Source organism: Panthera pardus, unplaced genomic scaffold (assembly GCF_024362965.1).
Source record: "Panthera pardus isolate Hobbes unplaced genomic scaffold, ASM2436296v1 HiC_scaffold_11, whole genome shotgun sequence".
Lineage (NCBI taxonomy): Eukaryota > Metazoa > Chordata > Mammalia > Carnivora > Felidae > Panthera > Panthera pardus.
In genome coordinates, this window is record NW_026526666.1 from 48,379,248 (window position 1) to 48,405,641 (window position 26,394).

Genomic DNA, 26,394 nt, shown 5'->3' on the forward strand with positions numbered 1-26,394 from the left:
TGTTTTGTATTAACTCAAACCCCTAACACCACATGTTTTCAAAACCCCCTTTCCCTCATGTCCATAAGTTAACATTCACAGTTTCATTGTCTCTTTGTGCACATCCATCACCAAGTTTGTAAGACTTCTGATCCTAATAAAAATGGAGCAAGGACCCTTAATCAAGGCTCTTGTCTTCTCCTGTACATTAGCCTCTCTTGCACTTTTAATCTTGTGTCCTGCTTTCTTGCTGGACAAGAAAGAACTCCAGACCCAGAGTCTACGACATCATGGCAAACTAGCAATGTACAGACCCATACTACAAAAGATTACAGTACAGATATATAAAAGAAGCCTGTGGTACAGGAAGAAAAGCTGGGGAAAATTATTTGAGAAATTAGGATATTGGAAAGAACTATTTATATGGAAGGTTTAGAAAACCACACATTTTCCCAGGGCAAGATACATGCTTAGAAAATACCCCAGGCTTTCACTTCAAACTGACCACCAGGCTTATTGAAAGCCTGGCTAAGTATTGCACCCCAGCGCAGAGCCAATCTGCAAAAATGGGAAAAGTTGTTTTCTTTTTTGGTTTTGGTTTCTAGCTTCTAGCATTCAAGGAAATCTCTTTTAAAATATTAGAGCAATAACTAAAGCTACTGAAGTCTTCAGTTACCAACAGGATAAGGAAGATAGTCTTTGCAAAAATAGTTTTTAAAAAAAAGCAAATCTTGGGAATGGGAATAATTCGACTTCAAGATGACTACACTGTAATATTCAAATGTTCAGTTTTCAACAATAACAATAACAAAACAAAAGCAACAGAACACAAGACATAAAAGAAACAAGAAAGCATGAGCCACTCAAAGGTACAAAACTGAAAGAAATCATCCCTTGGGAAGCCCAGACATCAAAATTACTAAGAGAAGACTGAGGATAATTGTCTTAAATATGTTCAAAGATCTAAAAGAAAACATGGACAAAGTACTAATGAAAATCATGAAAATGATGTCTTATCAAGATGAGAATATTGTAAAGGGAAATATAAAAAGCAACCAAAGAAAAAATCTGTAGCTGAAAAGTACAATAACTGAAATGACAAGTTTAAGAGAGTTTCAAGAGCAGATTTGAGCAAGCAGAAGAAAGAATCAGACAACTTAAATATAGATAATTGAAATTGTCAGGTCTTAGTTGCAGAAAGAAAAAATAATAAAGAAAAGTGAGCAGGGGCACCTGGGTGGCTCAGTCGGTGAAGAATCCTACTCTGGATTTTGGCTCAGGTCATGATCTCAAGCCCTGCATTGGACTCTGCACTGGCAGCATTGAGACTGCTTGAGATTCTTTCTCTATCTCCCTCTCTCTCTGCCCTCCACCCCATAAAATAAATACATAAACATTAATTTTTTAAAAACTGAACAGAACCTAAGGGACCTATATATTGGAAGAAATAATAACTGTTGTAATAAATGTAGAGTTGTGTATAAAGACTCACATAAAATAGAAAAAAAATGACTGAAAACTTCACAAATTTTAAGGAGACATGAATTAACAAAGAAGTAAACTGGATCTTTAGATCAGAGTTTTCAAAATATTTTAGAGAAGGTATGCCACTCTACTTGGCATTGATAACATTCTTGTTCATCTTGTCATTCATGTTTTTTTATACATATATGGCTTACTTAACCTGATTATAAATCCCTAAAGAGTAATAATTGCTTTGTCTCAGAAAGTGACTGTACATTATTATAGAATCCATGACATGGAATGAGCCACCATCACTGGGCTGGGGGATATATTCAGGCTCAGGACCTAAGAATAACAGAGAATTCAAGAGTAAGATAGTAGAAAACACAGCGATTTACATGGAGGGGTTCAGAGGTTGGGGGTGTTCAGAAATTGAGAGAGAACATCCAAGTACATGGTCAGAGTAAAGTGAAAGAAAAATGTGAAGCAAAAATTTAGTGTCTCCCAAATTTAGGAAAACAGTTGTTACCAAGAAAATCTAGTAGTGGGGTGAGCCATGAGGTATGGTTTAGTCTTGAGTGGTAAATATTGTTTTTCATACCTTAAGGAAATAAGAACCAACAGGGAAAAACAAGTAAGATATTGATTATATGGTTCCTAGGGAAGCTACCAAGACCTAAACACATCACTGGAGCTTCAGGTCAAAATCTCGTTAACAGAATTAGAGCAGAAGAAACTTAATTAGCAGCCAGAGTACTTCAAAGTTGAGCCCCAACAATGAGAAAGAATGAAATATGGCCCTTTGTAGCAACATGGACGGAACTGGAGAGTGTTATGCTAAGTGAAATAAGTCATAGAGAGAAAGACAGATACCATATGTTTTCACTCTTATGTGGATCCTAAGAAACTTAACAGAAACCCATGGGGGAGGGGAAGAAAAAAAAAAAAAAAAAAAGAGGTTAGAGTGGGAGAGAGCCAAAGCATAAGAGACTCTTAAAAACTGAGAACAAACTGAAGGTTGATGGGGAGTGGGAGGGAGGGGAGGGTGGGTGAGAGGTATTGAAGAGGGTATCTTTGGGGATGAGCACTGGGTGTTGTATGGAAACCAATTTGACAATAAATTTCATATATTAAAAAAAATAAAAAATAAAAAATAAAAAAAATAAAAAAAGTTGAGCCTCCAAATAATGAAATCAAGCTCCTTAAAAGTTTCCAGTCTAATTTTCAAGATTAGCTAGAGATTAATATGGGAATAAGCCTATGCATTTAGTGTTCTTATGCCTGGACAAGAGGTATGTAGCATTAAAAAGCCAGCTGGATCCTGATAGGAATTTTTGCTCCTTGAACTCCTCCTGAGTACCCAACACAGATCCCTAAGTTAAGTGGCTGTCCAATAAATGTAAATGGGATAATAAAAGTGATCTGTACTTCACTGGCATATCCTCACTTTGAGAATTTCTAATTAGAAAGCTCTGCAACTTCTTGTGAGAAAATAGAAGAGCCAGTTTTGTATTAACAAGAGCACTTAACCTTACTCCAAAATAACATTAAAAAGAAGGAATTTAGTTTTTATATGGTGTCCGGGTTTAAAAGCCCATTCAAGATATATCCTCTGATTGTCACAAACAGATGACTTTTTATGGGGGGGAAAAAAGCTCCAAGTAAATGCAAAATAAGTAATAATTTCTATGTAGCACAATGTCTTTACAAAAGTTATGGGACTTTAAAACTGGGATTTTAGTCTTGTTAAATACATGAATGAGTTTAAATAATATAACTCAAGGAAACAGTAATGATATTACAGGCACTGCAAAAACATGTGAGACATAAACTTTCCCATCACGGTAATTAAAATCTTAATAAGGAAATAAGACATGACAAACATGTATCCCAGAGATGAAATGCAAACTGCATATCCTAGACAATTTTATCTATTTCTGGCCATGTCAGTAGGACTATTTGAGCTCTTCCCAAAGTTTGTTTATTCATATAATAAAGAAACTGGATAAGAAGTGAAAATGATCAATCACTTTAAGATTGTCAGCCACAGGACTTTCTGTATAAATATTGTGGATTAAATGCATCTATTTCCTTTGGCTCCCTCCCAAAAATCCCACTAAAATAATAGTAACATGATTCAGTTTAAAGGTATAAACACATAAATTAGGGAAAATGGAAGATAAGACTACAGTAGCAAAATTTGTGTGAGCTGAAAATAAACTTGAAAAAAAATGCTGAATCCTAAGATAACAGTGAGCAATGCTACAAAGTAACATGATATACAATTTGAAATGTCCTCTAAATCTCAGGAATGGTTGGCACAACAAAGTAGAGAGGAAATGGCTAAAATGAAAGGATTTTTGAAAAATTTCTTGGAAAGTTAGATCCAATTTCTTTCTCCACTCTGATCATCTATATGACTGTATCTCCCTTACTCTCACAGAAGCCTGGAGAGATTTTTATTTTGCTCTGTTTCTCTCAAGAAATTTCAAAAAAGAGGGTCTTTAAATTATAGCATGATACTGTAACAAAAACAGAGAAACAAAAACAAAAACAGAGAAATAAGCAAATGAACATAAACTAGATGCTGAACTTCCCTGGCCTCTTACCCCTACTTAGTTGCAAAATGTTGGAAACAAGACATTTACCTTCCAAGTATGAAATGGAAATGACTTGGAGGAACTTCTCTGCACTCCATCACCAGGCAAACAAGCAGCAAAAACAATCAATAGCAGCCTACCATTGTGGAAGGGATAAGAGCCTGGAGAGACACCAGAGAAATCCTAAAACTTAGAGTAAAGGACAAGAACTGAGAAAAAGGCCTAAACAACAAACATCATGATAAGAACAGGGCAATAATAAAGAAATGTAGAGCTGGTGGTGCATTAAGTTCACCATAGCAATGAGCGCCAAACCTAATTAAAATCCTTACTATATGGATACAATATCCCACATCAATGGCCTAGCAGAAGGAAGGGTATATCCATTGTCAGTCATGAATACTGGTTAACTCAGCCTCTGCTCCTCTACACGCTATGTCCAATAATCAATTAGACCTTGTAAGACATGCAACATTGGAGAAAAAAACAGCGCACTGTCAAGGATAAGTCTATCAATAGAACAAGATTCAGAGATAACCTAGATAATGTATTTATTAGAGAGGGAATTTAAAGTGATTAGGATTAATATGTTATCTAATGAAAGGAGTAGACAGCATGCACGAATTAGTGGGGAATTTCAGGATGAACAGATGGGGAAGGTAAAGGGTACGAAAAAATCAAATAGCAATGCTAAGAAATAAAAATCACAGTTACAAAGATAAAGAATGCCTTCAACTGGCTTATCAGCACACTTGACACAACCAAGGATAGTTACTAGATATCACCCAAACTAAAACACACAAAGAAAGAGCTAGAAAGGGAAAGCAAAACAGAGGATGCAAGAGTTTTAAGACTCCAACATACATGTAATAGTAATTCCAGAAGAAAACAAAGAAAAAGAGTTGAAGAAATATTTAAAGACATAATGGCTGAAAATTCTCCAAAAAAGATTAAAGGTATCAAACCACAAGCCTTGGAAGCTCAGAAAAACACAGAAAGGATGTAAAAATTACTAATTAAATTAAATTAACACATCTAGACACACGATACTGAAAATGCTAAGCACAAAAGATAAAAAGAAAATCTTGAAATCATCCAGAGAAAAGGCACATTATATACAGAAAAAAAAGATAAAAAACACACCAGACATCTTGTCAGAAACTTACCATGTCAGAAAAAGATAGAGTGACATTTTTAAAAAATATTTATGTCTTTATTTTGAGGGGTGTCTGGGTGGCTCAGTTAGTTAAGCATCCGACTTCTGCTCAGGTCATGATCTCATGGTTCTTGAATTTGAGCCCCTGTGGGTCTTTGTGCTGACAGCTCAGAGTCTGGAGCCTGCTTGGGATTCTGTGTCTCCATCTCTTTCTGCCCCTCCTCCACTCGTGCTCTGTCTCTTTCTCTTTCAAGAATAAACATCAAACAAAAAATAAATAAACAGATAAATAAGTAAATACATAAAATGTATATTTATTTATTTTGAGAGAGAGAGTGAGCAGGGATGAAGGGGGCAGAGATAGGGAAAAAGAGAATCCAAGCAGGCTCCACACTGTTAGTGCAGAGCCCAATGTGAGGCTCAGACTCACGAATTGTCAGATCATGATCTGAGTCGAAACTGACAGACACTTAAGTGGCATTTTTAAAAGGCTGAAAGAAACTGTCAATCTTCTATATCATGAAAATATCGTTCAAAAATAATAAGGAAACAAAGACTCTCCAACAAACAGCAACTTAGAAAACTCATTAAAAGCATACTGAAAGACAAGAAATGTTAAAGAAAATTCTTCAGGAAAAAAGACTGACAAAACAGAAGTTCAGATCTACACAAAGAAATGAAGATCCCTGGAAATGGTTAAAATAAAGATAAATATAAAAGCCATTATTTTTCCTTCTCTTTTAATTCGTCTAAAATATCATTGACTCTCCAAAGTAAAAACAAGCAATGTATTTTGAGTTTAAAACACATGTGAAATCAAAATATATGAGACAACAATAGCACAAAAGGTGAACAGGAGATATTGATAAAGGAGACTGCGATAAACTTAAGATGTATATTGTAAACCCAAAGGTAATTATTCAAACAAATTAACATGAGATGTAGAAAAAATAAGTCAATAGTAGAGATAAAATATAATCTTAAAAAATACTTAATTCATACATAAACCAAAACAGAAGAAAAAGAGCAAAAATATATGAAAACAACAGCAATATGGTAAATATTAATGAGACCATAACAATACTTATAGTATATAAGTAATAGGATACATATGACATAAACACAAAAATTCAAATCAGATATTGTCTGATTGTATTAAAAAACAAAACACACTATGTATAAGGAACCCATTATTAAATATAAATACTCAGAAATATTACAAGTAAAGGCATATTAAAACATATAGTATGCACACACTAACCAAGAGAAAGCAACAGTAACTATATTAATATCATACAATGCACAATTCTGAGCAAAGACTGTTACGAGGGATGAAGAGGAGTCTTACATAATGATAAAGGGCTCAATTCACCAAAAAAGACATAATAATCCTATAATTACGCACCTAACAGTAAAGCTTCAAAATACATGAAGGAAAGAATGAAAGGAGACATGAACAAATCTACATTTATCATTGGAGAGTTCAGTACTCTTCTCTAAATAACTGACAAAACAGGACAATGGAAAATCAGAAAGGATATGGAACATCTGAATATCACTAAAAATCCACTTGACCTAATTGCCATTTATAGAACATACAACCAAAAAGCAACAGAATACACATTCTTCTCAAATACACATAGAACATTCACCATGTTAGCCCATATTTGGGTAGATAAACCAAACCTCAACGAATTTAGAAGAATTTAAATCATACAAAATATGTGTCCTGATCATAATAGAAATAAACCAGAAATCAATGACAGAAAGATATCTGGAAAATTCCCAGCTACTTAGAAATTAAGCAACATTCATCTATATAAGCCACATGTCAAGGGAGAAGTCACAAAGACTAAAGAATATTTAGAGATGTATAATAGAAACATCAATGACAGCTGCAAGATGTGACAAAGCAGTGCTTGGGGTATGTTTATAGCATTAGATTCTAGAAAAGATGAAGAGAAATAATTACATCGAACCAGACCAACCAAAAAATATATATAAAACACAAATCTTAGTTGCATTTGGTGCCATTGCATTTTTGTTTAATTTTCCTTGAATGATTTTCTGCTCCCTGCCATCAAATATCCTTAACCAGAATAAGGATAGACACATAATATAAACAACCCTGGAAAAATACAATCCCATGGGAATATTAGGATTCATGTTTAGTTGAAACAATTTAGGGAGAATACATATTCAGTTAACTTGTTTCATTTAAAACAAATTAGTCTCCACGGGGAAAATGTGCCTATATGAATATACCTCTTTTTGTTTAATGCTTATTTTATTTTTGAGGGGTTGGGGGAGGGACAGAAAGAGAGAGACACAGACTCTGAAGCAGGCTCCAGGCTCTGAGGTGTCAGCACAGAGCCCGATGCAGGTCAGGAACTCACAAACCAGGAGATCATGACCTGAGCTGAAGTGGGATGCTTAACCAACTAAGCCACCCAGGCGCCCCAATGAATATACTTCTTAATGAACTGGTATTACATTTTAAATTAATACTGCTTAAAGTAATGTTACTAGAGAATAATTGAAATAGAAGAGGCCATTTTTTTATTTCATAAATTCTGCAGATGAAATCATTTTACACAAAACTACATATTTCTATAATGTTTAAGTTATTTGACTGCTCTAAGGGGAGAAATAGCTAGTACAGAGAAAATGAGTGGTGTTTGGAAATGATAGGGGAAGCTAAAATAATCCTAATATGCTAATCAGTCACCAAGATGTGACAGTCTTTGTACCATATCTTAGCAAGGAATATGAACAAGACCAAAAAACAGTTTCTTCAATCTAGAGATACCAATCTAATTAAAAAGACAGGAATGTTTCATGTAGATAAAACCAGAGAACAGAGACAACATTAGTAGGGGATTTTTGAGAAAACAAAAAAACAAAAAAACAGGGGGGAAAAAGTTGTATGAAGAGATAATACTAGAAAAGTAGGTTATGATCATTAAATGTTAATTTAAAGTTTTGAACAATATTCTGTAACAAGGATAGATTGTTTAGACTGAAAATTCTAGCCACTTTCCTGTGGGCCTCTATGATGGTTAACTTTATGTGTTAGTTTGACTGCACAACAGGAGACCCAGATAAAACATAATTTCTGGGTATGTCTGTAAGGGTGTTTCTGGACGAGATTAGCATTTGAATTGCTGGACTCAATAAAGAAGACTGCCCTTCACAAAGTCTCTAGGCATCATACAACCCTTTGAGGGCCTAAATACAACACAAGGTGGAGGAAGAAGTGATACATCCCTTTTCCCGCCAGCCTGCTTGAGCTGAGATCTCATTCTTCTACCCTTGGACTGGAATTTACACCATCAGCTCCCTTGGTTTTCAGGCCTCGGAGTTGGACTAAAATTCAGCAACTGTCTTTCCTGTATCTCTAAGTGGCAGATGGCAAATTGTGACACTTCTTGCCTCCATGATCTTGTAAGCCAATTTCTCATAATAAATTGCATTTTCTCTCTCTCTCTCTCTCGATATCTATATCTATATCTATAGATAGATAGATAGATGAGTGGTATCTATAGATAGATAGATAGATAGATAGATAGATAGATAGATAGATAGATAGATCTAGATATCACCAAATCTGTATCTATGTCTATATCTTTGCCTATGTCTCAGTCCTGTTTTCTAGAGAACTCTAATACAGCCTTTTTTATCCACTTGCCTCTTAGTGGCTGCTCTTTTGAATATACTTGAACAATAGCCTCACAAGGAAAGACACTATCTCAATCCAGTGTTTTTCCTGAGACTCACTTCTACATTAAATAAGATTTTTGAGAAAGACCTAGCACCTCACTATTCTCTCCTTCAAGGCTGTCAATTAAATTTTCTTGCTTCAGCTTGGGGGTATACTAACATTAGCCTAATATTTCCATTTCTTTAAGATTCAAGGTTGTGAGATTCAGTCAATTTGAATTTCAGGCCATTGGCAGAGAGCACCTCTCATACCAAATTGTATATATAGTAGATGAAGTGCAAAAAAAAAAAGTCTCATAAGTTGGTGACTTTCTTTGTTATAAGACTAACAAAATGATTGATTTGACCTGCACAGCTAGACCACTGGACGTTCTATGGGTCCAACAACATGGTAGAGGTCTGTCCCAGTCTAGATATGGTTTAGTACCATGTACTGGTCAATTGTGACTTCTAGGACAGCCTCAGTTACCTGGTAAGATTAGGCTTGGAAAATACTGGGATGCAGGGATCTACCTTCTACCTGTTACCTTCCTGCTTCCCAAAGAGAGCTGCTTGCTAGTGTTCCATTTTCCTTACCTCCCTTCTTTACCACCCATTTTTCCAAGAAGATAAGTACTTTCTCCCACCCTGTTTGAGAACTTTTGTGAAAGACAGGAGCCAATTGCCAATAGCATTATTTCTGAATTCGTGTTAGTGACATAAATTATAATATATATCATCAACAAGGTGGATTTAACCAATAATGCAAGTATGATTAATATTGGGCAAAAAAATTCTGAATATATTCATCATGTAAATAGATTAAAGTAAAATAAAACATTTGACACAAAATGCTAAAATGATGAAGAAAGACCTTCACCTTCAGTAAAATCCAATACTTACTCATGATAGAAACTCTTAGGGAGCAAGAGATGAAGTGTCTTTTTTTTTTTTTAAACTGGATAAAAATATCTTCTAAAAATACAGAACAAGCATCATGTTTTATGGTAAAAGATTGGAAGTATACTCCTTAGTAACGGTAGCAAGATAAAAATGTTATTTACACCACCACTACTAAACAATTCAAATTGGAAGCCCAGTCAGAATAATGAGCTAAAGAAAAGAAATATAAATTTAGGAAAGCAAAGAAAGCAATTATTCTTTGTAGATGATATTATCTATAAAGAGTGTTCAAGAGACTCTACAGAGAATCTACGAAAACTAACAAAGAGTTCAGAAAGCTATTGGATTCAATATATATAAAATCTGTAAATAAATGGTGATATACCACATGTATAGGTGAGAAGAATCAATATGTTTTTAAAAAGCCAGGCCTTTCCAAAACTCCAACAATATTTTTAGCAAAATTACCAAGCTGATAATGAAACTCATACGATGAGAGGAAGACAAAGAATAGAGAAGTACATTATGAACAGCAACAACAAAGAATAGGGAAGAGGTGTGGGGAGGACTCGTAGCAGCAAAGATCAAGAAAGAGAATTCCTAAGGTAATTGGAGCACAGCAATTTTGGTGTAGAGATAGAAATATAGAATACAGGTCTCAGAAAAGAGCCAAGCATTTATGAAAACCTGTGAGAGATATGGTATTATAAATCATAAGAAGAAAAGGTGCATGTATGTGCGGGGAAATTATATAAATGGAAAAAAATAGAGTTAAATGCTTATTTCATATCCCACATGAAAATAAAACAGAGTCAATAACTATATACAGAAATACAAACCTTTGAAACTATTATAAGGAAACCGAGGGATGAAGTTCAAAGGAAGACTGTAGGGGAACAGGATAGTTTTTGACTTTCCAAACTCCCCTACAAAAGAGACAAAGCAAACAGTATAGCAAAACAAAGCAGCCAAATCTAAACAAAACTAAAACAGCAAAACTAAACAAGTTCTAACAACCCCAACATTGAGGACCTGAGAGCAAACTGACTACAACAGTTGTACTGGAGACTGTGAGGGAGTAAGCAGAGAAGGTGAAAATTTTCTGACAGCTGAGAAAGCAAAAGGACTCAGAAATTGAATTGCCCAAGAACCCCAGATTGAGGGATCCATTCTGGAAAGCTCATGGGTCCTTCTTAGAACAACACCAAAAGTGGGAACTGGTTTCACAGACTCCAAGCCGTGGGTGAGTGCAAAGGGACAGCAAAAGGTCAGATGGTATGGGTCAGTTTGTACCCTATAAAATTTTTAAATAAAACAACTGAAGTTCCTTTGTAGGACAAAGACCAGCCTCCCGGAGAGTCTTCTGGGAGTAGAATGTAAACTGAGCAGGATAAAGACACTAGGACTAAATGAAAGAAAAGATCTAGGTAAAAGTACGGGAGAAGAACAAAGAAAGTGGGTCATAGAAGTGTAAATCATGTATTTGACCACTCTGCAATAATAAGATGTCGTTTTACAACTGTGAAGCTAGGAAGATGCTGGCCAACACTCCTCTTCTGAGAGTGTGTGGAAAAAAAAAATGATTTCACTTAAACATGGACAAGAGAAAACACTGTGATCAAGAGAGATAAAAGAAAATAATGCACAGAATCAAATAGGAAAACATATTTTGAAGAACATAGAATTAAACATCATGTATTCACATAAGAATAGATAGGCAAAATTTAAAAATACAAAATAGATCCAATTTCATATGAAAATTTAGTATATGCCAAAAGCAGCATCTGAAATCAGTGGGAAAGATAAACTTTTTAATAAATGGTATTAGAACACCTACAGGTCTATATGGGGGGAAAGATTTGGTGCCTTTTTCATACATTGCAAAGGGTAAATTCCAGTTAAAATAGATATTAAAATTTTTAAAAATAAAACCACACAAATACTAGAAGAAATTCTTAGAGAAGAATGCACACTTACAAAATGAGAACATCCAGTATATTATCTATATTATATGCAAGTTCATTATAAAAACTATATAAAATTTGTTTTGCACCTTGCAATTACAGAATGACTTCATGTTTGTTAACTGATGACACTTTTTGCATTCATCTTTTGAGGTAAGTAGAGACATGGTATCATCCCTTGCAAAATATAGGAGGTGAGATTCAAGGAAACTGTCCCTGGTCATATAGCCAGGAATTAATGGAGCTGAAAAAAAAAAAAGTACATTGTGAATCCAGAAACACGTGTTTCTCCTATTTCATCGTGCTGATTTTCCTTTTCTTTATGTTCTATTTGCCTCTTAAAAATATTATTTTCTTCCCTTTACTTTCCTTCCTCTTTCTTCTTATTTTACTTTTTTCTGGTTAGAGAGAAAGGTACTGTGAAAGATAGGTGGGGGTGCCTGGGTGGCTCAGTCATTTAAGTGTCTGTCTCTTGATTTTGGCTCAGGTCATGATCTCATGGCTCATGAGATTGAGCCCCGCATAGGGGCTAAGTGTGCTAAGTGTGGATCCAGCTTGAGATTCTCTCTCTCCTTCTCTCTCTGCCCCTCCCCTACTCGTGCACGCATTCTCTAAATACATACGTACATATATACATACATACATACATACATACATACATAATTTTAAAAAAGAAAGATAGGTGGATGGGTACAAAGAAGGGTCAATGAATAGAGGCATAAATTACTAGATATAAAGACAGAAGAATAGAAAGATAAAGGGCTCAAAGACGAGTATGTAGTATGTAAGTGATATGTCATGGAAAAGAAACAATAAACTTATCTATTCTCAACCTGGACTATGAGGTGTTAAGGAGAGCCATGTTCTACCACTAACATTATCTGGGAAAATAATGATTAGAGTAGGCTTTTGTGCATTCCCACATAATCCTCATGCTTCCATAGTATGTCCAGAGAAGTAAAGGATGTTTTCCAAACAAAATTATATCATGGCTGCTGGTTTGTAGGAAAACAGAAAATAACTATTACTATTACTATTACTATTACTATTACTATTACTATTACTATTACTATTATTTCATTTCTGCTATACTATTTTATGATCAAACCATGACCATTAGTGAAGTATGGCTGTGGCCCCCACTTGTCAAAATGCTAGGGATGATTTCCTAACTTGGGTATGAACTGTGGATGATTGTTTCTGGCAATGACACATTATTGATCACTTGTTGCCAAGAGTAATTTGCCATTTATTGAAGTTACCAGGAATAATTTGCTTTTACTAACAAGTTTTGTGAGATTTAATTCTTTGGTCTTGGCTCCTTCAGTTAAAACATGTTATCTATTGTTATTCCCAGGATCTTTTTGAGAGGCCCATAAACAATTTCAATAATCATTATGGCTGGTGGGATGATTGCACCCGCCAGCCTGATAATCAGGCACTGATTTTGTGTGGTCTGCTGAGGAAGAAAATGTGTTTCTTCCATTCATTCAAACTATCAAATGTTGTCTTTGCCAATTGCATTTTGAGTCATTAACAGACACTGATTGTTATTATAGAACAGTTACTTAGCTGTGCAATTGCCAGATTACTGTGTCTACAATATTGAGTACAGAACATGACTTCCAGCTAGAATTGTGGTACTTGGCTGTGCTGTAGAGATGAGGCAGTTACTTCATGAAGTGATTGCCTGAGTCTGTGGATAGCCTCAGGAACTCAGCAAACAAACCTATAACTCAATAAGCGTTAAGTTTACACAATAGAAGTGCATCAGGTTCATAATCACTGGGCTCTACTTTTTATTCTCCTACTGTTCAGATGTATCTAAACAACAAAGTCAAGCTAAATATCCAGATAATTTATCTGTGACATGAGTGAAGAACCACTAGTTTTTCTTCGCCCCATAAAGAACATTTGGGCCTGAAAATAAATAGGGCAATTTTCTCAAAACTGCATTTCTTTTTTTTTTAAGTTTATTTATTTATGTTGAGAGAGAGAACGTGCAAGCGGGGAAGGAATGAAGAGAGAGAGGGAGAAAGAAAGAATCCCAACCAGGGCTGCACCACTAGGGCAAAGCCCAATGCAGGGCTCAAATTCATGAACACAAAGATCATGACATGAGCTTAAGTTGGATGTTTAATTGATTGAGGCACCCAGGTGCCCCCAAAACTGCATTTCTTAAATCTCTTAAACCCATAGTGACCAAGAGAACTTGAAAGTAAATAGAGAGGCAAATTTATGGTAGGAGTCCCTAGAATTTTTCTTTTTTTGTTAGATAATGCAAAAACAAGATTTCAATATGGGAAAAAATAGCCTTTATGTATCTCTGCATCAATCATTGAGTGTTAACTCTGTCCTCAGTACACATATATCATCATTTCTTATATTGATAAACATAAAGATTGGTTATTATCAATCAGTCAGTTAGTCAGTGAGTCTGTCAGCTGGTCAGGATGCTATTCCCAGAAACAAGGATGGCTGGATAAAGCTTAAAAGAACCTTATATTTAGAGGCACCTGGGTGGCTCAGTCGGTTAAGCGTCCAACTTCAGCTCAGGTCATGATTTCATGGTTGGTGAGTCTGAACCCTGCATTGGGCTCTGTGCTGACAGCGAAGAGCTTGGAGCCTGCTTCGGATTCTGTGTCTCCCTCTCTCTCCGTACCACTCCTGCTTGTGCTCTGTCCCTCTTTGTCTTTTAAAAATGAATAAACATTAAAAAAAAACTTTAAAAGAAAAAAAAGAGGGACAGAGAGAGAGGGAGAGAGAATCCCAAGCAGGCTCCACACGATTAGCACAGAGCCTGATATGGGGATCAATAGAACCATGAGATCATGACCTGAACTGAAATGAAGAGTTGGATGCTTAACAAAGTGAGTCACCCAGGCTCGCCAAAGATCTTCTAAATTGTATGTTTCCTGAGACCTCTTTTTCCAGGAAAATGGATAGATAAATTTTTCCTTTTCCTCCCACCAAGTAGATGGACCACATACGAAAATGACCATAAGAAGACTCTAAAAAGTACAGAGAAGAGGAGAGAAGAGGCAGACTGGTTAAGAACCTTGAAGCCCATGGAATAACACCATGGTGAGTTTCCCTTTCTACCTCATATATCCCAAACCTGAAGTTGAAGAAGTCGGCAACCTGGAAAAGCCAATGGACAGACACATACAAAAAGCCCCAACTTTTTTTGGTCTACTCTTTTAGCAAAAAGACCAGGAAAGTCACAGTCAAGCAGGACAGAAAACTTTTAGACAACAACTGCTTTACTACAGCCAAATCACAGAAGAGCCATGGATCCATCCACATCCACACCACCAAAGGCTGAGTGGGGAGACTAGGCTTCCATCCATGATAGGCTATCACAAGATGTCTCAACACTCCTACAAGGGTAGTGTCAAAGAAGACCAAGTAAGGAGTCAGGAACTTCATCCCTGATCATCAATAACAAGCATACTTCCTCTTCCTTTCCCCTCCACTATCAGTGAAGACCATGCAGTGAACCAGAACTCCCATTTCCAATCAGCAATAATGAGAAGTTCTCTCTTCTGGTATCATTAGAGGGTAACAGTAAACCTCTATGTGGTAGTAATGAGGTGGCACACCCCCTCCACAGCTTGAACAATGCCAGAGAAAGCCAGCTAAAACTGAATGCTTAAACAATAACCACAGTCTCATAGTACAACACAGATTCAGGTTTCAAAAAAAAAAAATTACTTCTCATACCAAAAAACAGAAAAATCTCAAACTGAATAATAAAAAAAAACATTAGATGCTGATACCAAGATTACAGAAAGTAGAATGATCTGACAAAAATTTTAAGCAGCCATGTTAACCATGAATTAATCAACAATTATGAACCTACTGAAAACAAGTGAAAAAAAAATAGAAAACCTCAGCAAAGACATAAAAGATATAAAGACAAATCAAATGGAAATTTTAGAACAAAAATTATAATTGTTTAAGTACAAAGTGTAGGGGTGCTTGGGTGGCTCAGTTGGTTAAGTGTCCAACTCTTGATTTTGGCTCAGGTCATGATTTCATGGTTCGTGAGTTCAAGTCCCATGTCAGGCTCTGTATTAACAGCACAGAGCCTGTATGGGATTCTCTCTCCCATTCTCTCTCTGCCCCTTCTTCTCCCCCACTCATGTGCATGTGTGCACACACACTCTCTCTCAAAAATAAATAAAATTTAAAAAAAGAAGAAATACAAAGTGTAGTGAATAGACTAGCCAACAGGGTGAATAAGACAAAGGAAAGAATCCATGAACTAGAAGACAGAACAATAGCAACTATCTAAGCTGAAAAAAAGAAAAAGTAGGCTAAAGTTAAAAAAAAAAAATTGACAGAACCTAGAGACCTGTGGGACAAAATATCTAACATTCACATTTTCAGGGTCCTGAAAAGAGAGGAGACAGGGGACAGAGCTGAACAGTGCTTGAAGAAATGATGGCCATAAACATGCCAAATTTGGAAAGGACCATAAACCTATACATTCAAGAAGCTGAATGTACCCCCAAATAGTGTAAATTTAAAGAAATTCAAGCCAAAAAATACCATGATTAAATTTCTAAACAATAAGCAAAGAAAAAAAATCTTGTAAGCAACCAGAGGGGAAAAACACCTTCCCTATAGGAGAGTAATTAGAAAAATAAGAAATATCTCATTAGAAACCAGAGTAATGAATGAAAAGAAGTGTCAGCACATGATCCTATACCTACAGAAAATGTCCTTCAGGACAAATCAAGACAGTGTCTGATGAAGGAAAACAAAGAATTTGTCACTAGCAGATACATCCTAAAAGAACGCCTAAAAGAACTTCTGTAAAAGAAAGGAAATGATAAAAGAACTTTGGGATATCAGGAAGAAAGAACACAGTAAGCAAACGTATGAGTAAATATAGGGGTTTTTTTTCTCCTCTTGAGTTATCTAAATTATGTTTGACATCTAGAGCCAAAATTGTTAACACCCTCTGTTGTCGTTCTAAATATATAAAAAGAGGAAACATGTTAGACGATTAGAAATGGAGAGGGTAAAGAGATATAAAGGAAGATAAGATTTCTGTACTTCACCCAAACTTGTAAAATGATGACATCCATAGACTGTGGTAAGTTACGTATATATATAGTGTAATACATAATGCAAGTATTAAAAAAGCTTTACAAGAAGATATGCTCAAAGACATATAGGCAAACCTATATGAATCTATAGAATTCTAAACAATGTTCAAGCAACCCATCACAGATTGGAAAGCGAAAACAGAGAAATAAAAAAAAAACCAGTACAAACAAAATAAAAATTAAAATGGCAGACGTAAGCCCTGGCACAGCAATAATTACATTACAATACATGATCTGAATACATTAAAAGAGATTGACAGGGTAAATTAAAAAATACCCAACTATATGCTATCTACAAGAACCTCTCTTTAAAGTAACAATGTAGGGGTGCCTGGGTGGCTCGGTCGGTTAAGCGTCCAACTTCGGCTCAGGTCATGATCTCATGGTCCGTGAGTTCAAGCCCTGCGTCGGGCTCTGTGCTGACAGCTCAGAGCCTGGAGCCTGTTTCAGATTCTGTGTCTCCCTCTCTCTCTGCCCCTCCCCTGTTCATGCTCTGTCTCTCTGTCTCAAAAATAAATAAACGTTAAAAAAAAAATAAAGTAACAATGTAAGTAAAACCTTGGTTTGCAAGCATAATGCATTCCATAAACATGCTTGTAATCCAAAGCACTTATATGTCAAAGAGAATTTCAAGAACCATTGGCTCAGTTGTGATCATGTGATGTTCGGCATCACATGTTACTCATATTGTAAGCCATCACCCATTTATCAAGTTAAAATTTGTTAGAGATGTTTGCTTGTCCTGCAGAACACTCACAGAACAAGTTACTTGCAATGCAAGCTTTTACTATAGTCAGGTTGAAAATAAAAGGATGGGAAAAAAACAAACACTAATCAAAGGGGGAAAAAAGGAGCTGGATAACATTTAGATAAAGTAGACTTCAGAGCAAAGAAAATTATCAGAGACAAAGAAAGATGTAATATAATGATAAAAGGCTCAATCTATCAAGAAGACATAAGAATCCAAGATGTATTTTCTCTACATCAAACATCAAAGCTACAGAATACATGAAACAGAAACTGAAAGAATTTAAAGGAGAAATAGATAAATCACACATATAGCTGTAGACTTCAATACCTCAGCAACAGTACAATAGCTAGACAGAAAATCAGCAAGGATATTCAACAACACAACAACGCCATAAACCAATGGATTTGGTCAGCATTTATAGAAACCCTCCCCCAAAAACAGAAAATGAAGTATTCTTTTCAAATAACCACAGAACATACACCAACATAGACCATAACCTGGAGCATAGAACAAAGCTTAACAAATTTTTAAAAATTAAAATCATACAGCGTGTGTTCTCTGGTAACAAGAGAATCAAATTAGAAATCAGTGACAAAAGATAACAGGAGAAGAACTATATATTGTAAACTAAATAACATACTTCTAGATAAAACATGGGTCAAATAGGAAGTCTCAAAGAAAATCAAATACATTTGACTGAAAGAACACAAAAACATGGCATTCGGGGTTTGTAAGATACAACTAAAGCAGTGTTGAGAGAGAAATTTATATCATTTAAATGCATATATTAGAAAAGAGAGTTTCAAATAAACAATCTAGCCTCTACCTCAAGAACCTAAAAAACAAAGTTGAAACAAACTCCAGAAGAAGGAAATAACAAAGATAAGGGCAGAAATTAATGAAGTTGAAACCAGAAAAAAAGCAACAGAGAAAATCAATGCAACAAAGACCTGGTTTTTTGAAAAGATCATTTAAGTTGACAAACTTCTAGCAAGTGTGACAAAGAAAAAATGAAAAGATACAAATTGCCCCTACTGGGTAATCAACAGGGGATATCACTACAGGTCTTAGAGAATCAAAAGGATAATTTAAAATGGTACAAACAGCTCTGCACTCAAAATTTTGACAACCATGAATAAATGGGTCACTTCTTCAAAAAACACAAACTACCACAACTTCCCAGTATGAGATAGATCATTAGAAAGGCCCTCAAACTATTAAGGAAATTGAGTTCATAGTTTAAAAATTTTCCCCCAAATCTCCGGGCACAGATGGTTGCACTGGAAAATTTTATTGAAAGTTTAAAGAATTAACACTATATAGTCTCTTCCAGAAGATACAACAGGTGAAAATATCTCCAAATTCATCTTAGGAAGCTATTATTGCCCTGATACCAAACCAGACTAAGACACTACAAAAAAAGAAAACTATAGACCAAGATCCAAGTTCTGGTACCACGGTTGTTATCATGTTGTTCTGCATTGTACTACTACTAGATGCTACCAGTGGGAAACTGGTAATATGTAGAGATCTTCTTCATTATTTCTTATAACATGTGAACCTAAAGTATCTCAAAATAAAAAAAATTTCACATACAAAAAATTGCTTTTTCTGGGCCTCATATTCTGAAATATTTTTACTGAATAAAATTATAAGTAATCATTCTTTTTCCAATTTTAATTAAACAAACAAATTTCTCAGTTGGAACCAACAATCTTTTCCAATATCAATACCAAGATGAAGAAACTGAGATCCAGAAAAGTTGCATGTCTTGATCAAGTTTAATGACACCTTCACTACTGAATTATGACAGAAGTCCATGATGCCCAATTCACACTTTCTACCAAAATATCAGATTGAACTATATAAAATGACCAATATTGAGTCATTATTATCTATAAAAAGGTGCAACCCAGTGTATAATCTCTCATCATGGAAAAGACTTCAAATGTTGCTGTATTTTCAAATAAGCATTTATTTAGTATCCACTCCATATTTAATTAAGTATAAGATGTTTCACTCTAGGGGCCCCTAGGTGGCTCAGTCTGTTAAGCATCTGACTCAATTTCAGCTCAGTTCATGAACTCACCATTCATGAGTCAAGCCCTGCCTTGGGCTCTGTACTCATAGCTCAGAGCCTGCTTGGGATTCTCTCTCTCCCTCAGTCTCTGCTCATACCCCACCCCAACTCATGCTCACTCTCTTTCTCTCAAAATAAATAAATAAACTTAAAAAAAAATTAAGATATTTCACCCTAAGGAATATGTCATTTAACTTTCCTCTGATATTATTGTGGTAGAATCCACTCCCTATGGAAAGAAAAAAAAAGAAAGAAAAGGAAAAAAACAAAAACAAACAACAAAAAACTTCAAGGTAACCTGGCTATGCACCTACGTGACGACATCCCTCATGACCTTGTAAACTGAGACTACTTAATCAGACTACATGTTTGTGTGTGTTACCATATATAGGAGACAAAAAAATAGAAAATGTATTTAAAAACAAAACTATGCCACGGGATATTCAGGGCTCAATTCTGATATTCAGGGCTCAACCCAACTGAGTGGTGCCGGCAGGAATAACGTTGCTTCCTGGAAAGAAAAGCCTTGGTGTCATGACTCTCTCTGTGAGAATCCTGCTATATTACTAGTATTGTTTCCAGGACCTGAAATCCCTCAGGAATGACCCAAAGTTTCATTTCCCCCATCCTACCCTGAAGTCCTCCATATCTCTTGTGTCCTACCATGTTGATAGATTTGATGTCACTGGATGGGATTCTCAAAGCACCAAAGAAGCTGAAGGACTACCACTTGACCTATGCTCATCCAGAGGCTTGGCCCCTGGTCCAATCCAAAGTCTTCTAAGAAGCTCTAGGTCTAAATAAGTGTAAGACTCCCCAGGGCTTCTGAGAACCTCCCAGACTGAAAATTATTCCTAGTGCTCCTTTTTGTTTCAGACTAGGATTAACTCTAAGTGGCCAGGGACGGGTGTTTGAGAGGATGAGGCCCCAGTATCAACCTGTCCTGGGAGTTATTCACAATGGGGGGCATTTAGGGCATTTAAAGAAAGAGTCCAGGGCCTTTCCATTAGGCAGTCTTAATGCCACCACAATGCATTGCTTCCTGGTGATCCTGAGAACACACTTCTACCTACCTACTTAGGTTCTTATTTGGCAGCTGCCTCTTCGTGGGCCATAATAAATACAGACCAGAACAAATAACCTGGGTGCTCATCCCAGCTGTGTTTGTGAGCAACAGTGTGACCTTAAGCACCAACTTAATTTTTCTTAGCCTTTCTTGCTTGGCCGATAAAGTAGTGAAAATACTGATATAATAATCTAATAAGATAATGCTATGTTTTCCAAACCAGAGTATGTTCATTATTCATGATATATGAGATGATTTTAGGTGGTCTGTGATCAATATATTTATCTTAAGTACTTTTACCTTCCATTTAGGAGAAGACAAATGGTTTCCTATTTACAGTAAATTCCCTTTAAAAAAATAAATGTGTGTACATTTTTCAAAATTTAAAGTCATTTAAAGGAAAATATTAAGTACATAATATTATAGGAAACACATGGATGTGACAAAAATAACTTGTGTTATTAGAAATACCAAGTTAACAAATGTTGTACGTGTCAATGTATGAGAGCTTCTCTGGTCATTCCAACACTGTGATCGAAAGCAGTGGTGCATGCCTGAATTATCCATATGTCCACTCATCTTGACAAAATTTATGAGTTAATTGCTTCACTTTCCCTTTCTCTTTGCCAACGTATACAGTCCCAGAGCCTGCACTCACCAGAAACTTCCCTAGACTTCAAGATACATCACATCATATCACATCATTGGCTTCCTGTGACTTTCAGTGTCCAACATAAAGTCGTCACCTTTATCATCACCTGAACTATTATCACCTCATGTCACCCTCTTTAACCACTCAAGACCCATGTCATCCTGGTTAGCACTCTGCTCACTGACCTTGTCTACCATGCTGCTGCTACTCTGCACATGCCCAATTCATTCTGCAAGGTGCATTTCAAAACAGACTTGTGTCTAGAAATCTAGCAAACCACATCACTTTCATATGATTTATTAATTTCATAAGTTCCCTCACCCTGGCAGTGAAGAAAACAAACTATATTTAATTACAGGGTTAACTGAAGACTACACTGCTCACAGCCATCTCCCACATTCTATTTCTGTCAAGTGAGTAATAAAGTTGAAGGTCATGGTAGAAAGACAGAGATAAAGATGAACATCATTTCTTTTTCTTGTTTTCTTCCAGTTATAATGCCTCTCTCTGAATACCTTGCCAGACAGAGATGTAGCAACAGCTTCCTGGATGCCAGAGGGCAAACACTACATTCACCCTGGACGTGATCAAAAGAATATTTATTGACTGACTGATTGCTATTACTCAAAATATCCAACTTATAAACTGCCTTCACATAAATTGCTTTTATCTCCTTCGGTTTTCATGAAAACTCTGGGAAATAGCTAACGTCACCTTCCTTTAATAGAGAAGGGAAAAGAAGCTTAAACAAGGCAACAATGTAGCTAATTATGGCAGGACTTGGGTTTGGGTATGCTGCCTCCGGGTCCAGCAGGTTTATACTCCTTACATATCTCTACTGAGAGGGTCTCTGACATAAGCCATGGCCACCATAAGCCATCTCTTTTAAGAGATATTAGTTAGGTTCACTATTCTTCGAGCCTCTTGAAACGAGGCAGCGAAGTTGATGTAAAGGTGCTTACTTGTAGATCAGATGGCTGACATCATCTGGCTTCTCTTATCCTCATCCTGTGGCTTTACTCCCCCATCCACTGTTCTCAGTGCCCTGGGCCTCCTTGCTATTCCTCAAACAGGTTAAAGCCAACTGTGCTCCCCACTGGCTGTCACCCCATCTGGAATTCTCCTCATGACCCCCTTTCTAAGAAGGACCTTATTGAAATAGCATCACTCCCTTCTCTTCTTATCACTTTCTCACCCTTCCCTGCTGTATTTTTTCCCATAGCTTTTATCACCATCTGGCATAGCATAAATTTTATTGATTTATTTGTTTGTTAATATGCCCTTCCCCACTAACATAAACTCCATTATGGCAAGGATTTTTTATTGCATTTACTACACTGTATTCCCACTCTCCAGTGACTGACACATAGCAGACATATAAATGCTGGCAGAGGGGGAAAAAAAGAGATCAAGAAGAGCAAGAAGGGGGAGAGTGAGGGGAGGGAGGAAAGGATTTGAGTTCTGACTCCACCACCTAATTCACAGCTGGGTGAACATAAGTCACTTTACTTCTGGGACAGTTTCTTCCTCTGACAATGAAGTGTTTAGATTCAGTCACCTCTAAGATCACTCCTGACATAATGCTCCATAATTCTGTGCATTACGATTCTATGTTTCCCTTGCTTACTGATTAAGTACAGGAGGATAAATAGTCATCACAAGGCAAAAGGCTGCACACATCAGTGAACTCCCCTTCCTGCTGTTATCACTTATTAGTGTGCTGAACACAGCTAGCCTGATTCTAGGGTATGAGAGACCTTTCTATGTGGCAGTTTTTGAGAAATTTCAGGAAAGCTACCACTTGATAAAAAGTATCTTTCCCCTACAAGTTTCTGTTGATGTTTAAAATTCTAAGGTGAACAGCATTTCTGTGGACACCATCTCTTACCAAACTATAAAGGTCCCTCTAAAACCCTTATCAGTCTCTGATACATGTTAGGCAGCTCTGCAAAAAAGACTAGGACTTTTGGAATCAAGAAAACCTGGATGGGAAGCCTGGTCTGCCACTTAGAACAGACTACCAGAACATGACTACCAAAACTTGAGCAAATGATTTATTTCTCTAAAACTTAGCTTTGTAATCTATAAAATGGGGATAATGATAGTACTTGTTTTATATAGATTTTCTGAGGATTAAGTGACATTAAGTTTTTATAGAACTTAAGAAATGATCAATAAATTATAATTAGTATATTGCTTTTAATAGTATAAGAATAATTTTATCTAATCCCAGTGATCAGTTAACTTCTGGTGTTGGGTTTGTAAATAGGCACACTCTGGACAAAAGGAGGACATATAGATTCAGAATACAAGAGAAAATATTTCTTTCAGGATTCAAAAGTGCTAAAGGGCACCTGGGTGGCTCAGTCAGTTAAGCATCTGACTTCAGCTCAGGTCATGATCTCACACTCTGAGTTTGAGCCCCGAGTCGGGCTCTGTGCTGACAGCTCAGAGTCTGGAGCCTGCTTCAGATTCTTTGTCTCCCCCTCTCTCTGTCCTTGCCCCACTTGTGCTCTCTCTCTTTCTCTCAATAATAAATAAACATAAAAATTTTTTTTTAAATAGTGCTGGTATACTGGGAGGGGAGGCTGGGCAGTCTGGAGTCACAGAGATTCCATAAGGGAGAAAGGGATCAAAAGCAAATTGCAGTAATCACAGTCAGAATTATCACTTTTCCACTGATGTTTTAAACTTTTTGAAAATTACTGCCTTTTTGGTTAATCATGACCACAGATCACTGTAACTCAGGAGATGTCACATATCACCTCACAACAACTCAGTGCAGCAGTAGCAGACAGAAAAGAATCCGGTTCTCCCTGAGGCAGACATGACAATCAATCAGTGGCCCTGAGTTCATGGTTCTGCCAGGAAACTTATCAACAAAGGTCAAAGTTGTTTGGGAAAGACCAAAAAAAGAAAAAGCACTGAAATCCTAGGCAGTGCCCACTCATTAATCAAGACTAAATGAAAACATTGTTTCTATGCCTAAAGCACTGACATCTTCTGTATAAACTACAACACTTTTATTTTAGTGATTACGTTATGTTTCAAAACTGATAGAATACCAAGGAAAAGGAGCGGGAAGTGTCCAGAAAAATAGCTTTGTCTCCAAAATAAAAAAGAACCAGTATAATTGGAAACTAAGGATCACTCTGAATTTCTGTCTCCTTATTAAGCCAGTTCCTGTTTTATTAAATATCATGAAAGTTTTTTTCCATATTTTCTCAATGTTTTGCATCAGTTATCTGAAATGTGTAATATTCTATATTAGAAAACTATAACTGCACTTATAAATAATAAAAACCTTTAGGGCAGTAGAAACAGAAAATGACAGACTTAAATGTCTTATCACTTGATAAACTGCAAATTTATGATGTGACCTCCTTCTAAAGAACTCATATTTGGGTTAGAACAATTCCTGATTCAATGTTTGACTTATGAATGGTTTTAACAATTTGAGGACTATTTTTCTCTGCCATAAAATAATTGCTTCATAGAATGAATATACAAATAACAATCATTTGGCAATTTACATAATGCTAATGACAGACATAGGCACTCTTACCTCTCAGGTCCTGCTGTACCCTATATGGGTGGTGGTACATTTCACATTGCATTTAAGCCCTTGAGAGCTGAAAGTTCTTAATTTCATCACTATCACGGTGCCTAGCACATATTAAGTACTCCATTGAATATCTTTTAAATTAATAATGAATAATGGATAAATTAGTCACTGCGAATGTGAAATTGTGTAAGGCTCAACTGATCTTGCAAGTTAGTTGGATAGTTAAGATATGCAAAATTAAATTACAATCCAAAGGTTGAATTAACCCAGAGGCTAAACTCTTCCAGGGAAGAGTACCTGGGCAGCAGCTACTGTGGAATGAGGAGAGGCAGATTAGTGTGCTAAGTAAGAATTTAGGCTCTGAAATCAAATGGAATAGGTTTGTTGCTTGACTTTACCATTTTCCAGCTGTGCAAATGTGGATAAATTACTCTCAAAAGACCATGAAACCATCACACATTCTCTGAAATAAAAAGACAAAGGCTGAAGATATTCTTACTACAGCAAGAAAGAGTGAGACTGGCTAGGCACAGGCTCAGCTGGTCTTCCATAAAATTTGGGGAGGCATGCAGTTCATAGAGACTTTTAGGGGCATCTGTAGAAACCTGATTACTAGGTGTAAAAACTGCTGTTGATGGGTTAAAACTCAGCAATGTGTTTACTGGTGCAAGTCCTGAATGGCTAACTTTCAGAAGCAGAGGACTGGCCTTGATAAGTTGGCTTATGAAAGTGCATTCACTGTAAGTGACAAATTTAAAAACAGTTCTGTGGGGCACCTGGGTGGCGCAGTCGGTTAAGCGTCCGACTTCAGCCAGGTCACGATCTCGCGGTCTGTGAGTTCGAGCCCCGCGTCAGGCTCTGGGCTGATGGCTCGGAGCCTGGAGCCTGTTTCCGATTCTGTGTCTCCCTCTCTCTCTGCCCCTCCCCCGTTCATGCTCTGTCTCTCTCTGTCCCAAAAATAAATAAAAAACGTTGAAAAAAAAATTAAAAAAAAAAAAACAAAAAAACAAAAAAACCAGTTCTGTTGACTAATTGTTGCCATGGCTACAGAACAATTAATCTTACCTTTGTGAAAACTAAACCTTTCTAAATTTGAGTTTCTTTATCAATAAACTTCACAGAGGTTTCATAAGAATTGTAAAAGGTGATGCTCATAAAGAACATACGTTGTACTTGCCACATACTGAGTAGTCAATAAACTTATGTTTATATTTTCAAGATAGATGGAAGGCAATTTGTCTAGAATATATATAGAATTCCTATGAAATATGGTCTAAATGCTTTTGCCAGAACACCATAAAATACTGCTTTCTTCCCTCTCTACACTCTTGGTTAAAAAAAACAAAACAAAACAAAACAAAACTAACATGGTATTTTATTTGCAAGGTCTAACACTAA

The 26,394-nt window shown here is 36.2% G+C and overlaps 1 long non-coding RNA gene across 2 annotated transcripts in view; it reads right to left on the reverse strand.

The window, feature by feature from the left end:
• Window positions 1-26,394, reverse strand: part of LOC109266689 (uncharacterized) — a 120,381-nt gene that overhangs the window by 84,569 nt on the left and 9,418 nt on the right. The window contains exon 1 of one of the 2 annotated variants that reach the window (XR_008419160.1): window positions 4,092-4,201. The exons of the other annotated variant lie outside the window; for it this stretch is intronic. This is a non-coding gene — a long non-coding RNA (uncharacterized LOC109266689). Of the gene's footprint in view, window positions 1-4,091; window positions 4,202-26,394 lie in introns of those variants that run through there. 2 annotated transcript variants of the gene reach the window in all.